This window comes from Aristolochia californica, unplaced genomic scaffold (assembly GCF_029961685.1).
Source record: "Aristolochia californica isolate CCGP_79_NKW_82.1479 unplaced genomic scaffold, dmAriCali1.0.hap1 SCAF_11, whole genome shotgun sequence".
In the NCBI taxonomy this organism is placed as follows: domain Eukaryota; kingdom Viridiplantae; phylum Streptophyta; class Magnoliopsida; order Piperales; family Aristolochiaceae; genus Aristolochia; species Aristolochia californica.
In genome coordinates, this window is record NW_027181782.1 from 30312473 (window position 1) to 30329572 (window position 17100).

Here is a 17100-nt window from a genome sequence, read left to right on the forward strand (position 1 = left end):
ACGCAAAATCTCCAACTATTGTCCTGTTTCTTGACCAATAAGACTTGAGAAGAGAAAGGGGACGTACTCCTTCGGATGAGACCTTGTTCATGCATCATTTTGCATTGCTTTTCGATTTCATCTTGTTGCAAGTGGGGGTAGCGATAGGGCCGCACAACCACCACCTCGGAGTCAGCTTTCTAACAAATTCTGTGGTCAAATTGTCTCAAAGGCGGAAGGCCTATAGGTTCTTGAAGAATATCGGTATAGTCATCCAATAAATTTTCTATGGTAGTAGGCTGATGATGTTGTTGCTGGAGTACATGTAATTGTGGCTTGTGCCCCTGTAAAGTTAACTGGTGGCCTGCCAACTCAAAGCTCATGGTCAAAGCAGTGAAATCCACAAAATTGGTCCCAACGTTTGTAGCCATTAAATTCCGAGAACCATATCTAATCTTGCTATAGGAATGATAAAAAATTCTGCATCAAATTGATGACCCTCAATGGAAAACATAACAGCCTTGCTGACCCATAACTTGGAAGTTTTTATCCATTAGCCACTGATACTGAAGCCATAGGGCGAGGTTGCACCTGAAGTTGTAACTACTGGGCCGCATTGAAGCTTATAAAATTATGGGTACTCCCTGAGTCAACCAGACTTTAAAGAGGTTGTTGGTTGACTAGAGGACAAAGTTGCTTGGTTTTGGTGGATTGGAGGCCAGTGATGGCATGGAGAGAAATTGCAAGTTTTTCCTCCACTAGTTCTTTGCTCTCTGGAGCTTCCTCCTCCTCATCATCCACTTCTAACCAAAACAACTTTTGACATTGATGTCCAAATATGTACTTTTCAATTCAATTATAGCATAAGACATTGGACCTTCTGTCTTCCATATCTGCCTTGTTCAATTTTCTAATGAATGCTAGTCGAGACGAACTGGGCTTGGGGGTTTATAGGCACAACTGCAAGTGCTTTAGTGCGCCATTGGTTACTGGTAGAGGTGGCGCTCGGAGTTGGTTTCCCTCCCTGCCAATTAGGCTTTCAGAATTAAAGTTTTTGTTTGGCTTCTAATGTTCTTGCCAAATTCATTGCCTTTGCTAAATTAGGAGGGCCAAGTAGTACCACTTATAAGCGAAGGGACTCGGTCAAGCCTGTTGTAAACAGACTGACCAGTTGAGCCACCCTAACAATCTTGCTGGCCCTGGACAACTTTTCTTGTAATAACTTTTAATAGCACTCCACACTACCCGTTTGGCGTAGTAGCCCTTGATCCCCCAATGGGTTGCTTTGAGCAGGAGGTCCAAACCAAATTGTACACAACTCTTTAAACTCCTCCCATTCTAGGTGCGGATTCTCCAATTCTAACTGGTGGCCCCATAGCTGCACTTAACCGAGCATGTGGAAGGTGGCCAACCTCACCTTGTCTATTTCAGCCGACTTTTGAAGTGAAATTTTTTTTTCACAGCTATAGAGCCAAATCAAAGGGTCCTCAGATCCCTTAAAAATTGGGAAGTCCAATTTTATATATCTTGGGATGGTCCCACTACCAGGACTAACACTCACGCCACTTGCTGGATGCTCTGTTCGTCCAACAAATTGGTCCCCTAGTGTGGTCGCATGGCTTCTCCTTCCTTCTCGAGGGGTTGGATTTCTTACCCCCAAGCATTCATCTAACCTATTAGATAATCTTCAAACTTGCGCATTTACCTGGTTAGAGAATTTAGAATGTCTGTTGTCCACCAACGTAGCCAGACACCCCTCACATTCTTCCTACCCTGCTACGAGTTCGACGTGTATCATTTCCCTGATGCTGGCAAACAATTCAGTGTTATTGAAGGACTCTCGCATCCTAACCTGCTCTGATACCAAGATGTTGTGGTCTTTGACCATGGACCGAGTGATTCGATGAAAGGAGAGTTCTTCTTACAATTCCGAATCAGAACCAGGTCGCCTAGCTCTGCATGGTCGACCTATGTTGACGAATGGATGGATAAAACAGAATGGGGAGAAGAGTAATTGAGAAATCAAATGGAGTGGAGGATAACCAGGCTCATCAAAGGGAGTCCTTGGGAACGCCGACCCTAGGTTCCACAAAGAAGAACACTGATCCTTGATAATTTCTGCTTGTCGTCTCATTCCTTTCGTTGGCCTCTTTAAGCCAAGGCACGATATCTTGGTTATTACAATAATGCCCTTAGTGGCCTTCCTAATTCAGGAAATAAAGAAATAAAAGAAACATGTAATGCCTAATGTCCTTCACTGTTCCACTAAGTCACCAATTCATCCGCGTCGCCTCTTGGATGACTTATCTTGCTATCGAGTCCACAACACAAACCAAGTAATATGAGCCATCTTATGGCCATAACATGACATGTAGATGATGACAAGACCATGGAAATTTGACATGACACTCATTATGGCCATTATAATGATTTATACTTTTTGTATATCAGCATGAGGTAATTATGTTACTTTTTGACAATATCAAATGTTGTATCGGCCCTATCAAGATGTAATTATGTCATTAGCTTTTAATCACCACCCATGACAATATTAAATGGTTTATTCAATTTTTAATTTCCACAAAGTTTAGTGAAAATAAATACTAAATATTATATTGTAATGCTAGATTAAGTTTAATTAATACTAAATCCTAGATTATATAATTCAATTTATAGCAAAGTTATATCAAGTTAGTCCTATATTAAAGCATAAATATTAAATATTATAGATTAATAATAAACATTAAATATCAATTATAAGTATTAAATTTTATTGAATATTTTAAGTTAATTAAGTTATAATGAAATACCCTAAGTATGCCCTCTAGCTAGAAAGCCCAATAAGGAAACTTCTCATAACATATCCGTTCGACTGGTCGAACAACCCACAAAAAAAGGAAGCCAATAGCATATGTCAAAAAACATATTGTTCGAACAGCCTAGCAACATTGTTTGACTAAGCAAGATTGATCAACACAACAAGTAAAGCAAGTAACAAGACGCACAACCATCCAACTGGACATCCTTTGACTGATCGGATAGAAAAAAGAAAAGATTGAACAAAGAGCAACAAAGAGTTCTAAAAATTAGTCACTCTGTCAGATCTATTGGAGAAAGAGATGAACTAACATAAATTGAGAGCTGAAATAGGAAAATTGGTCTAGGAATAGGTCTCCACATGAATCTTTCCTAGATTAAGTTGTTATATTCCTTTGGTCCCTAGAAATTCCATTTTGATGGAATAGGCAAATCTAGGAAATGACTATTTGAATAGTGAGTCACTTTACCAGAACACTAGTTGTAAATAAAAAGAAAAAAGAAAGCTTAAAGAAAATAAGAGGATGAAATGAAGAAGATCCCAAGAGAAGTATTCTGGGTAGAAAAGACCCTAGAAATTCATGAATGGTGGAGCCAAGAAATTAAGAATGTTGAGAGATTTTATCCTATCCCATGGACATCATTCTATTATGAGCTGAATGCTATTCAGTTTAAAGGCAAAGATTCCCTTCGAAGATTGAAATAATCCAGAGATTGATTTCCAACTTCTAAACTATATGTCAAGTAGAAATTCATAGGAGTATACAAGTGTGGGTAGGACTATTGTAAATCCCTCAAAAAGGGTTACCATTTTAAATCTCTGGTGGAATCCATTCTAACAGGTATATTTGTGACCTTTGAACAAGGAACAAAGGAAAAACTATAGAAAAGAGGTGTTTTTTTTTACTTTTCTTTCTGTATCAAAGATGTAGAAAATGGATTTCAGTGTTTGCGTAGGTGAGAAAGTAGCAAAGATTAGTACAATAAGAGAGATGGTTAATAGCTATCCTTCGGTTACCACATAGAGTTTCCATCATGGGGTCTAATAGAGTCACTTCATTGTTCTTTTAAGAAGATTTTTTTAGTGAAATAAAAATGGAGTACCTCTGTTTTTTGGCAATTCAATACCTTATACATGTGATACTTTTTTCTTTTTTAATCAAATTTCTTAATGAACCCGAGTTTTAGAATATACCTTTATCAAGGTAAAATGTATAGTATCAATGAACCTTAATCGCATAATGCCTCCGAAAAACAGCACTTGCACTTCTCCAGAACTCCTAACTTGATTTCCTTGATTTTCCAATCTATTTTTCCGCAATTCTCATCTCACTTATCTGCATAGAAGCAATTGTAGATGTGCAAACACAGCCATTTCATTATTTAATCCTGACCTGATGAATGACTGTTGAAGTTGTGCATTCAGGTATCTAATCAATGGGGAGAGGTGGAAGACATCATTTAAAAACAAGAAAAAAACAAAACAAAATAGAACATAATAGAACAATGAAGGGAGAAACTAAAGATGGCAAACCTCGCAAGTCATACACGAATAAGGGTTTTTAATTAGCTAGACCTGGCTTTATGATCCTTTTTCCTAGACCTGGTTTTATATGCCCGAGTTGAATTCTAGTCTCTAAAAAAGCAGTTTACTCCTTTTGAATGATGAAGGACCTTCTGTTTTTAGTTTCCTTCCCTGCCTTTCTTTTCTTCGTACTATCTTTGCATAGTATTTTGGCAATTCAATATCACACTAAAGGACATCAATCTCTTTTAGGACAAGTGAAGGACTGAGATTAGCAGATGGTTTACATGGAAGAAGATAATTTGAGTTTATGTAAAGGTGAAATTTATGAAGAACCACACCAGAAGAGGAACCATGAACAATAAAACATCTGAATTTGACAATGAAAAAGTTGAGTTTTTTCCCTTAGCAGTTTGGTCATGGTTGAGATTTGATAACTGTGGTGGGTATGTAGAGGAAATGATCCTAAATTACTTATGGAGCAGAGAAAATCAACATATAGCTAGAGTTGAATGCTTTCCACTTTAAAGATAACTTTTTCTTGCGAAGAGAGAAATAATACAGCCAAATTAAGATGTTTGTGTGAAGAGGAAAGTATAGAAAAATGCCAACTGACCAAAATCTTCTCGTGTTTATGTTCTTTTTAGGAGGAAAAAGTTATTCGTTCAATTTCTTTTATTCCTCTTACCTTTTAGGAAATGTTAAAAATATTAGAAAAAAGAGTTTTTTATTGTTCCAAAAGGAAACTATGGGAAAAATAACCTAAGAAGCATTATGGTAGGGGTAGAAGATGGTTGCTAGTAAAATGGTAGTGGAGCACCAAGGTATGAATTACAACCCCTAAGTAGGAGGTTAGCCTCCTTATCAATTGATTATCGATGGTCACTCGTCTTGGTTGGTCTGAATTGAATGCCTGCAAATGGCCGGGAGAGCCAACAATTTTTAGACTCCTATGATTCCATAGTAGATGTCCTTCTTCCATACTATGGCCAGCCAATTGCTACTCTACTCCTACAAAGACTTCTCAACTTAGACTCCTACTTAGACTCACTAACTCTTATTTGTACTCATTTCCTGAATCTAGACTCCTATAATTATGATTTTATAGATGGTGTGCGTGGGAAAACTCATCTAACCTACCCTACCCATGTTGCTAACTTGACCTATTCCAACAGAGGTTCACAATGTAATGTGCTTAAAAACAAACCTAGGAGGAAATTAAGTTTTGAGGAGGTTATAATGATTTTTCATAAAGTTATAATACCAATATCAAAATTTCATGGGTTAATCACTAAGTGCTTTTTGGTAGTTTTTCTTATTAATGTGTAAAAAATATTAATTGAAAATTTTACGATTTTTAAAAAATAAGACATAACTAGAGAGACCTATTGTTGAGGTCCATAGTCTGAGTAATGTTGACATAGCGATGGGAGAGCTTTCCAAGTCAAGTCACTCTGGAAGGGGAAGCTCCTCCTTTAGCAACATCCATAGGTAAGTGGAGGCCCTTACTAATGATGGCAGAGGAAACCTTCCCATACAGAAGGCCTCCCCATCATTGATATAGGGTTTATGATTTTATATATATATATGCAATTGATACTTTTAATGCATTGATTAAACAATAAGTCAAATTTTTTGCCTTTCACTTTTTACCTATGTAAAGTTATAATTCTTTTAATCAAGATATTTATAATATCAAACAATAGTGCAAGTGACTAAATAGGGTTTTGAGAAAGTCCACTACTAAAGAAGTCAACTTGTAACTAGTATGCCCTTTTGACAAATGAATTAGGAGTGGTAATTTTATGTGATCAAAATATTAAAGAAAGGGGGAGCACAAAAGATGAAATTTTTGCATCTATGAAGAATTGCATCTGTAAAGAATTTTTTTTCAGCAAAAGAAAATTGAAGACCAAGAATTATTTTCGTTACAAGCTGAAGTTATAAACTGCAACTTCAAGGGGAGTGTTGAAGAAAAAGTATAGAAGAGTCTCACACAAAACTCACAATAAGAAGTCTTATAGAGCCAAAATTATTTTAGAAGGTCTCACAAAAAAGTTTCAGTTGAAAGTTGTTTTAGTTATGTTAAACAATACTCGCATTAACTCAAACAATACTTGCATTGCAAAAGGTGGATACACCCATTAGTACCTTTTCCATAAAACTTTAGAAAGATATTTAATGTAGAAACACGTTTTAGGGACCGTTAGTACTTTATGTTTCCTGGAAATTTTTAGTTGAAAAATCATGCAATTCCAAATCAGAACCGGGTCGCCTAGCTCTGCTTAGTCAACCTATGTTGACGAATGAATGGATAAAACGGAATGGGGAGAAGGGGAATTGAGAAGTCGACTGCAGTGGAGAATAACCAGGCTTGTCAAAGGGAGTCTTGCACTTGGGTTCCTCAAGGGGAACTCCAACCCTAAGTTCCACAAAGGAGAACGTTGATCCTTGATAATTTCTGCTTGCCTTCTCATTCCTTTCGATAGCATCTTAAAGCCAAGGCTCGATATCTTGGTTATTACAATAAAGCCCTTAGTGGCCTTCCTACTTATAATTCATGAAATAAAGGAAGCATGTAATGCTTAATGTCCTTCACTGCTCCACTGAGTCACCAACTCATCCGTGTCGCCTCTGGATGACTCGTCCTACTATCGAGTCCACAACATCACTCCCCTCCTTGAAAACAAGGTTGTCCGCAATCTTGAATGTGGGGTAGACCTGCTTAAATACGTCGATGTCCTCCCAAGTTGCATTGGTGGCGTCAGAGTGTGACCATTGACCTAACACTTCTTTGCACTGTTGATTCTGACGAGCGTTTAAAATTTTGGTTGGCATGAGAGAAAGCAGCCCGTTTTCCATGGGTGGTAACAACGAAGTGTGAGGAGGGACGCTACCTTGGAATTGCTTGAGGAAAGAGACATGGAACACACCAAGGATCTTGGCATCTAGAGTAAGCTAGAGTTTATATGCGACTTCACCCACTCGCTCAGTAATGAGGAATAGCCCAAAATATTTGGGCGAGAGTTTATGCCGATTGCTTGCCATAGAAGATTGTCGTTAATGCTGGAGCCATAGCCAAAAAAAAATCACATTGGTTGTACTGAATGTCCCGGTGGCCTTGATTATAATACTCTTTCATCCATGCAAGGCTTGCCATAGGTGTAGGCGAGTAACTACCAGCAATTGATCCGGATCGATGAGAGCTTTATTAACTGCATCCACTCGGGTGGCCCCTTGAACATAAGAAAGGAGACAGGGGGGATCGGTGCCATAGACAATCCAGAACAGTGTCTCCTGTAAGGCAGAGTGGAAAGAGGTGTTGTAGGAATACTCCACCCAAGGAATACATTCTACCCAATGTTTTGGATGGTGTCCCACCAAACACCGTAAATACAATTCAATGGTGCGGTTCAGCACTTCTTTCTGGCCATCTGATTGAGGATGATATGCTGAAGAATAATTTAATTTGGTGCCGCATAGGTGGAAAAGATCACACCATAATTGACTAGTGAAGACGATATCCCTATCACTTACAATTGACTCCGAAAATGCCATGGAGACGAACAATGTGTGTAAAAAATATTTTTGCTACTGATGCAATTGTGTAAGGGTGTTCCAAAGGAATGAAGTGGCCATATTTTGAGAATCTGTCCACGACCACAAGAAGAGTAAATTTCCCGGAAGGCTTCGGAAGACCTTCAATAAAATCAATCGATATGTCTGACCATACCTGCATGGGAAGCTGGAGTGGTTGCAGCACCCTTGAGGGGCTTAAATGTTGTGCCTTGTTATGCCGACACACTGTACAAGCAGCTACATATGAAGTAATAGAGGATTTCATACCTTCCCAATAAAAATCCCTTCTGATCCGAATTAATGTCTGTTATGATAAGCCGACAACACGGTGGCAATCAGAGGAGACGATTGAGGCAAATGAATGTGTCGCTTATAGAGAATGATCTTGTCATGAATGGCCCAACATGAAGGCATTTTTATGGCTGTAATGTTCTGAAATAATTCATGCAATTCCGGTATGGTGCTGTGTTCAGCCTTGAAGGAGTTCAATAGTGTAGGTGAGGGGTGACTGATAACACTCAATTGCGCTGAAGCTTCAGATCTGCGTGAGAAAACATCAGCTGTTGTATTCAATCTACCCGCCTTATATTCCACCGTGAAATCAAACCCCAGTAATTTAATTATCCACTGCTGCTGAGGGGAAGTGGAAATGCGCTGATCCAACAAATATTTCAAGTTGTAGTGGTCCATGCGGATGATAAAATATCGACCCCATAAATACGGTCGCCAATTGTGTACTGCCTTTGCTAGACCAATAAGTTCACGTTCATATGCTAGTAATTTGTGTTGGTGTAGTCGGAGTTGTCGGCTGAAATATGCAATAGGATGGTTTGAATAGTGAGTCACTTTACAAGAACACTAGTTGTAAATAAAAAGAAAAAAGAAAGCTAAAAGCCAATAAGAGGATGAAAGGAAGAAGATCCCAAGAGAAGTATTCTAGGTAGAAAAGACCCTAAAAATTCATGAATGGTGGAGCCAAGAAATTAAGAATGTGGAGAGATTTTATCCTATCCCATGGACATCATCCTATTATGAGAGAAGATAGTGTTGGGCAGAATAGACAAACCCAATGAGGGAGTTGAGGTGGTATATTAAAAAAACTAAAAGGTTGAAGAAATGGGGAAAAGTCAGAAAAAAAGACGTCTTGATTTGAAGAAAAAGATACCTAATGAGAGGAGAAGGCATATGAAGTTGGACCATGTGCACACCTAAAAAAATGAGGATATAAATGTTGTAGAGGAAGAAGGAGATTTATATTATGAAGATGGTGGAGATGATAAAAAAAGTTGATGAGATAGTTGGAAGTAATCCCTTCTAAAAAAATGAGAAAGAGACAAAGGAATAATTACATAAAAAAATATCTATGAGCCGGTTCTTCATGATTATTAATATAGGTAAACTTGTAGGCTTCTCTCAATCTTAATGAGAGTCATTTTGAGCTTAATATTTGAATATATTTTTCAAATCATTTGGTATCTTTTTATGATTGTATGACGTAGGATTTTGAATGTTTGAATATTATGTTGTTTATCTGTCAAAATTAAGAAAATTTCCATGAATAAAAAATTATTTTTTTGGCGTGAAGAAGAGTGAATAGAGAAATGAGATAGAACTCAAATTTGGAAATCAAAACATATGATTTGATGTGTTAAGAGATGAGATAGATAGGAAGATGCAACGAAAAATAAAATTGATGTAGTCCCAAAAATATGACATAAAAAGTTTGAGAAAATGGGCAGAAGAAGGCAACACGATAACGATACAAGTGAAAATGGAGAAGCCATATGAGATTGAAAGTTTGAAAAGAAGGCCAGTAATGACCAAAATGAAAATGATGAATGAGAAGGTGAAAGAAAGCTGAGAATGAAGTTGAAAATTATAAATTAGAAATTAGCTCTGGTAGCTCGGAAAGAAATTTAAGGAATTAAGAAGGAGAATATATAGCTCAAAAATACCCTAGAAATGGGATGTTAAGGGAGCATCCACAAGGATGAAAATTAGCATGTAGGAAGCCTCCTAGTAAACAAGATGAGAGGGGAGCTAATATTAGCTTAACCCACAAAAGGTGCTAAATCCCCAAGTTTAATGAATTATTTTAATTGTTATGTGATGCCTTGAATATGAGAAGATTGATACAATGTATGGTCTCAAGATCCCTCAAAAGATGGTTGTACCCTGATTGTAATGTAATGAATGATGGCATGCATGAACATGTAGACAAAAATTGGGAGTAGTTTTATATTGGGAGGAGTTTGACAAAAATTGGGAGTAGTTTTATATTGCAAAGAGTCTGTGTTATGGTCTTGGGTTAAGTACCTATGTCTTCCGCTCCTAACAGGCTGGTCTTTTGGCTAGTATTGGCTAGATGCTTAACATTTGGTATCAGAGTAGGTGCTACGTCCCGACTTCGAGTCCCCGCGTGCGCAGGTGCACCGCACGCCCCTGGTGGGGCACCGTAAGGGAGTATGGGCTTCTGACCCGGTCCCCGTTGCTGTGTTAAGGCTGTCGTGGTCATTGGCTCGGGAGGGCGGGGTATACTGTTATGGTCGTGGGTTAAGTACCTATGTCTTCCGCTTCTAACAGGCCCGTTTTTTGGGTAGTATTGGCTAGGTGAATAACAGTTTGTGTCATGCAAAGGTGCAACATATCTAGAGGATTACAAATATAACTCCCATTATAAGTTTTGATAATGCCAAAAGGGAGAGAAATAATAGGAGGTATATAAAAATATTAAAAGAACATATAAAAATTTTCAAAGAGGGAGAAAATGTGAGAAAATTAGGAAGCGTATTAGAATGTCTACAAAATGAGAGTCACAAAAATCTGAGTAGAATTGTTAGATAGAAGAGCTTAAAGGGTAAAGAAACATAACATTGAAATCAGGGGAATCAAGATAAAAGTTTAGATATAAAATTCAGGGGAGTTTTTCAATCGCCGGTCACGATTTCTTGGTCATTTGAGTGTCTTTATTTATATTCTCATGAATATTTGTCAATATAAAAAAAGGAAAAAAATGGTTTCAAATGCCCCATTGAGATAATTTTGATGATAACAAACACTTAAGTTACTCATGAAGTACATTAAATTTGTCTTGCAGATCAAAAGCCCACGAACGAATTTTCTAGTGGCATATCCTTGACTAGCCAAGAACCATTCAAGTCTATAAAAAAAAGGGAAAAGAACAGGCCATGATAGAAAGCACATTCTAATAACAACATGGCAAAACTGTTTGACAAGGCAAGAGAGCTCAATGCAGCAAGCAAAGCAAGTAAAAAAGGCAAAATCGTTTGTCTTGACATTCTTTGAGTGACCAAATAGAAAAAAAAAAAGAAAAGACTATGCTGAAGTACGTTCACCTTGGCGATTGAAAAGCAAACCCCATGAAGGTAGAAAGAGAAAATAAGAAAACAATGCCATGCAAAGAAAATTGTCTGCCTAAACCATGATCAACCAGATTATGCATGCAAAAATTCTTGGTACCCATCCAAGGAGATAATGAAGGTTAATTGCCTAACTATTATTCAACCAAATGATAGCAGAGAAAGAAGTCTCAGTTGCTATTGTCCACCTGGGCGATTTAACAAACAAGAAATTTAAAGGCACAAAGAAAAGAAATCATATTTGAAAGACAATAGACTGCACTACCCCCGACTAAATGACCTATGAAAACAAGCCAAAAGGGAAGTTACAAGGTTGTAGTAAGCATTCTCTTGCTATCTATGTGATCATGGCCACCTGTCTTAACGACCCTACAAGAGAGTTCTTCCCGGTGGCTAGCGGTAGGGGTGGCATCGAGCTGAGCTGAGCCCGAACCTGCCTATGTTCGAGCCGAGTTTGATTTAAATATTTTGAGCCGAGCTTCGAGCCGAGCCTCATCTCGAGCCTAAAGTTTTTATCGAGCTCGAGCCCACCGAGTTCGAGTCGAGCTTCGAGCCGAACTCGAGCCTCAACATACATTTAAAACTTTTCAAAAAATATATACCAAATAAAATATATATAAAATTATGCATATATTTTACATAAAATTGGGCATAACCTCTACTTTAAATTAAGCGTAATCTATATATATAATACTTGTATAAAATTCGACATTACCTCTATTTAAAATTGGGCATAATCAACATACATAATACTCTATAAAATTGTTTATACATTCCATAAACACTCCAATAAATTGTTTATACATTCCATAAAATAGTCTAAACAATCCATACACTACATAATATTATAAATAAATTCCATACAATAATCAAACACAACAAAATTAAATGAAATATCACTATCAATTTACAATCACCCAAATAAAAACTATAAATCCATTATAAATTTACAAACTACAGTTATTTCTCTTTATGCCAGAAAATAATATACGTCCTTGTTTGAGCAAAATCTCCACCTATGACAAAAACAAAAAAATAAAATTAGTTATTGTCAGATAAAAAAATACTCTTCCACTAGTAGTTATTTAATGTCGTTAAAAATATTAAAATTACCATGATGAGAAAAACATGAAAAATCATGTAGCTGGTAGCATTATCTCTGCACTTTTCTTCTCAAGCTGTAATCATAAAACAAAATTTTAATAAATAAAACTAAAAAATTTCATAATAAATAATTAATCAAATAAATTCACCTTTTGATTTTTCTTTATACCGTGAAGAGTCCGAACCCAACCAGTGCTACAAATCAAAGTTTGAAATGTATTTGGTACCAAGGAAGAACGATACGAGTCTATTACTCTACCACCAGCACTAAATAATGATTCCGAAGCTACTGTGGATATGAGAATTATAAGGGGGGTTAGTCAACAAACTTAAAATTTGAAGTTCATCTTCATCTCCTGCTTCAAATTCATTTAATTCCTCTTCATGAAATTCAATTTCAAACTTGGTGTTAGTGTGGACGAGTTCATATACATTGGAAAACAGTTTCCAGTGTTAGTGTCCCAAAATAAGAAAAATATAAAAAACAAGAAAATGAGTAACTTATAATAGTATACTTAATTAAAACATAATATTTAAACCCCAAATTAGGTAAAACAAACATGATTACAACACAAATAAGTAATTTAATGTATAATTAAAATAAATTAATATATTAATTAATTAAATTAGATATTATATTTTTTAATGATTGCAGTTTATTATACATTAATACAATAATTATGTGAGCCAATTCCGAGCTGCGTACATTTGCACGTGCAGGTCATGAGAACACTGATATATGCTGTCTTTGTTGGAAAATGTATAATTGCCATGTCTGCCAAGTATGGAAGGATAACTGAGGCAACTCAATTATTTAGTGAGGTCACAAGACCGAGTCCTGTTCCTCTCAATACTATTCTATCCTATAACAGAGTTAATGGGAATGGTGAGCAACCGCCAAAGAAGTTCAGGGAAATACAGGAAACAGGAGTGATGCCAGACAAATTAGATGTTTCTGCTGCAGTCTCAAAAACAGCATCTGCACCAATTGAGTTGGTGAAGCTCTTGATCCAGAATCAGGCTGACATAATCAAATCGGGCAGACTCTCTGAACATTACAAGGGCAGTGATGATTGCTTTGCAAGCAAAATCAAGGAAGAGGCTTTTGTGTCGTTGTGGAAGGGAAATGCTGCATCTAGAAATAGTACCCACCTTTCCTCTGGTTCTACCATAAAACCTCCTATTCGCTCTTCAAGGAAAAAAGTAGAACAGGACAAGATAAAGGCCTCATTGCATTTATTGCCTACAACAAAATTGTCAACCACATTGCCTGCAAGTTCTATTGATGGCATGTCTTCTTCAGATTCCTCTAGTGGGTCTTTGCCGTCTTATACAATACAGCCAAGCAATCATTTTAAAAGTGATGCTGGAGTTGGCAAACTAGGAGAGGCTTTAAAACAAAAGTCTTATAATAAACTTCAGGCATGAAACCTGCAATCTCTTCACCAATGCCAAAGCCGTCAAATTTATCTCCCGCAACCAGTGGCGAGGTTAATGTGAGTTCTCATGGACTACATGTGTCTGATACAAAAGATTGTGACGATGCCATTAACATCGGTTACCGCCATTTGGACTGTGCAGCGGACTACCAGAATGAAACAGAAGTTGGTCAAGCTCTCTCAGAAGCTTTTCGAACAGGTTTAATCAAACGGGAGGACCTCTTTATTACCACTAAGCTCTGGAATTCAGACCATGGACAGGTTCTCGAGGCATGTACAGATAGCTTGAAGAAACTCCAGCTTGAATATCTGGACCTATACCTTATTCACTTTCCGGTAGCTACAAAGCATACAGGTGTGGGGACAACTGCCGGTGCCCTTGCTGAAAATGGTGTATTGAATATAGATACAACCGTATCTCTGGAAACTACATGGCATGCGATGGAAGATTTAGTTTCCGTGGGATTGGTTCCTAGTATTGGGCTCAGCAATTATGACATTTTTTCTCACAAGAGGTTGTTTGGCATACTCAAAAGTGAACCAGATTGAAACTCACCCATACTTCCAGCGTGATTTCCTTGTGCCAGAAGCATGGGATATGTGTTACTGCCCATACTCCCCTTGGTGGTGCTGCTGCAAATACCGAGTGGTTTGGCTCAGTTTCGTGCACTACCCCCAACTAAATGACCTATGCAAACAGGCCAAAAGGGAAGTTACAAGGTTGTAGTAAGCATTTTCTTGCTATCTATGTGATACCGGCTTGCAAATTGTTCGAGCTTGGCTTGGAAAAAAAACTCGGCTCAATTCAATTTTTACTTGAGCTTGACTCGAGCTCAAACTTGAAATAAGGCTCATTAGATATAGCAAGCCAAACTCGTGATTTTCCAAGTTCGACTTTACAACTCGTGAACCGACTCGTTAGCATAACTTTTTTTTTACAAAAATACCCTTTATATGTATATATATAGGTATTCTAAAGTCCATTGGGACTTTTTTACTAGTACCTTTAGGTTCTTTTATTGACATTCTTTGAGTGACATGCATTACCCTATGTTCGAAATCCTTTGAGGTTGGTTTCGATTATTTCACCCATATTTTTTTTTTTTTTTTTGAGAGTATGTATCTGATTGTGTACTTATCCTTGAGAATTCTTGATGGAAGAGATAATTACTATAGTTGTTTTTTTGTTTCAAGTTGGGTTCATTATCATTAATTCCCAGCTCGAGGGGGAGAAGATAAGGAGAAATATGAAGGATGGGGCAGGTGACAAAATCTAGCATGAAGGATTGTACCTTTTTGAATGATGTAGGACCTTCTGTTTTCAGTTTCCTTCCCTGCCTCTCTTTTCTAACTTGTCAAGACAATTGTTAAAAGCTCGGTAAGACACTGCCTTGGTTAGCACATCGGCAAGCTAATCCTCAGATCGAACATGAGGGACTTCAATGATTCTTGCTTCTAACTTTTCTTTTATAAAGTGTCTATCAACTTCAACACGTTTAGTTCTATCATGTTGGACTGGGTTGTGGGCAATATCACATGTTGCCTTACTGTCACAGTATAATTTCAAAGGACTTTTCTGCTCAATATGTAGTTCTTGTATCAGATTTTTTATCCATAATAAATCACATATTGCCTTGGCCATTCCCTTGTATTCGGCTTCACCTGACGATCTAGCCACCACCTTTTGTTTCTTACTTCTCCAAGTGACCAAATTTTCACCTTCAAATATAAAGTATCCAGATGTAGACTGTCGATCCTCTATTGACACAGCCCAATCGACATTGGTATAACCTTCAATTTTCAATTCACCTCCCTTTTAAATAAAATTCCTTTCCCTGGAGATGATTTTTTGTAGCGCAGGATAAAGTTGACAACATTCATATGTTCTTCACTTGGAGAGTACATAAATTGACTAACTACACTTAGTACATAAGCTAAGTCTGGTCTGGTGTGTACAAGATACATTAACCTCCCAACTAGTCTCTTATAACGTTCCTTGTTAGCAGGGACTTGATCTGAATGTGTTCCCAGTTTCAATTTTTCTTCCATAGGAGTACTGATTGGACTACATGTTGTCATACCAGTTTCCTTCACTAAATCCAAAGCATATTTCGTTGAGATAGAAAAATTCCCTCATTGGATCTTGACACTTCAATACCAAGAAAATATTTTAAGTAGCCAAGATCTTTCATTTCAAACTCTCTAGCAAGATGACTTTGCAATGCTTTATTTTCTTCTAGATCATTCCCAGTTACTATCATATCATCGACATACACAATAAGAGTTTTGCTGGCCTCCTTGTTATATTTCAAGAAGAGAGTATGATCTGAGTTGCTTTGCTTGTATCCGATAGATTTTATAAAATTTGTGAACCTTCCAAACCACGCCCTCGGGGACTGCTTCAAACCATATAGGGATTTCCTCAGTTTACATACTTGTTTGCATCTTGGTTTGCATAATACATCCAGGAGGTAATTCCATATATACTTCTTCTAGGAGATCTCCGTGCAAAAATGCATTTTTAACATCAAACTGATATAAAGGCTAGTTAAGATTCACAACCAGAGATAGTAGAATCGGAACAATATTGATTTTGGTCACTGGTGCGAATGTCTCCATATAATCGATCCCCTAGGTTTGAGTATATCCTTTGGTGACAAGCCTTGCTTTGAACCTTTTAATGGTGCCATCGGCTTTATATTTAATGGTAAATTCCCAACTGCATCCGACTGGTGTCTTTCCTATAGGTAGGTCAACCACTTCCCATGTTGAATTCTTTTGGAGGGACCTCATTTCTTCATTCATGGCTTCTTTCAACTTAGGATCTTTCAAAGCTTCCTGCACACTATTAGGAATAGATATAGCAGATAATTGATTCACAAACACTTCATTTGCCTTTGACAATCTATGATAAGACACAAAATTATGCATGGGATACTGAGATTTTGAGGTGAGCAGAGGTTCATAATTGACTCTAGGTTTTCCTCTTATGGTTCGATGAGGTAGCCCTCTTAGTTGAGTTTCGGTACTTATTGAGGCTTAGACATGGATTCAGACTCAGAAGGCAATTGATCCATTGGTACATTATGAAGAGGGCAAGATGTCGGCTGAGACTCTGATTGCACCACTTCCATATGGACTTGTCTGTCTCCATCCTGTGAAGATGTCGGCTGAGACTCTTGTTGCATCACTTCCATCTGGTCTTGTCTGTCTCCATCCTGTGAATCATGCTCATTTGTATCATTTTGATGTTCACTGCTGTAATATGAATACTTAC

The 17100-nt window shown here is 37.4% G+C and overlaps 1 pseudogene; it reads left to right on the forward strand.

Moving 5' to 3' along the window:
* The first annotated feature begins 13808 nt into the window (after window positions 1–13808).
* On the forward strand, window positions 13809–14506 carry LOC137943764 (NADP-dependent D-sorbitol-6-phosphate dehydrogenase-like; annotated as a pseudogene).
* Window positions 14507–17100: the final 2594 nt, after the last annotated feature.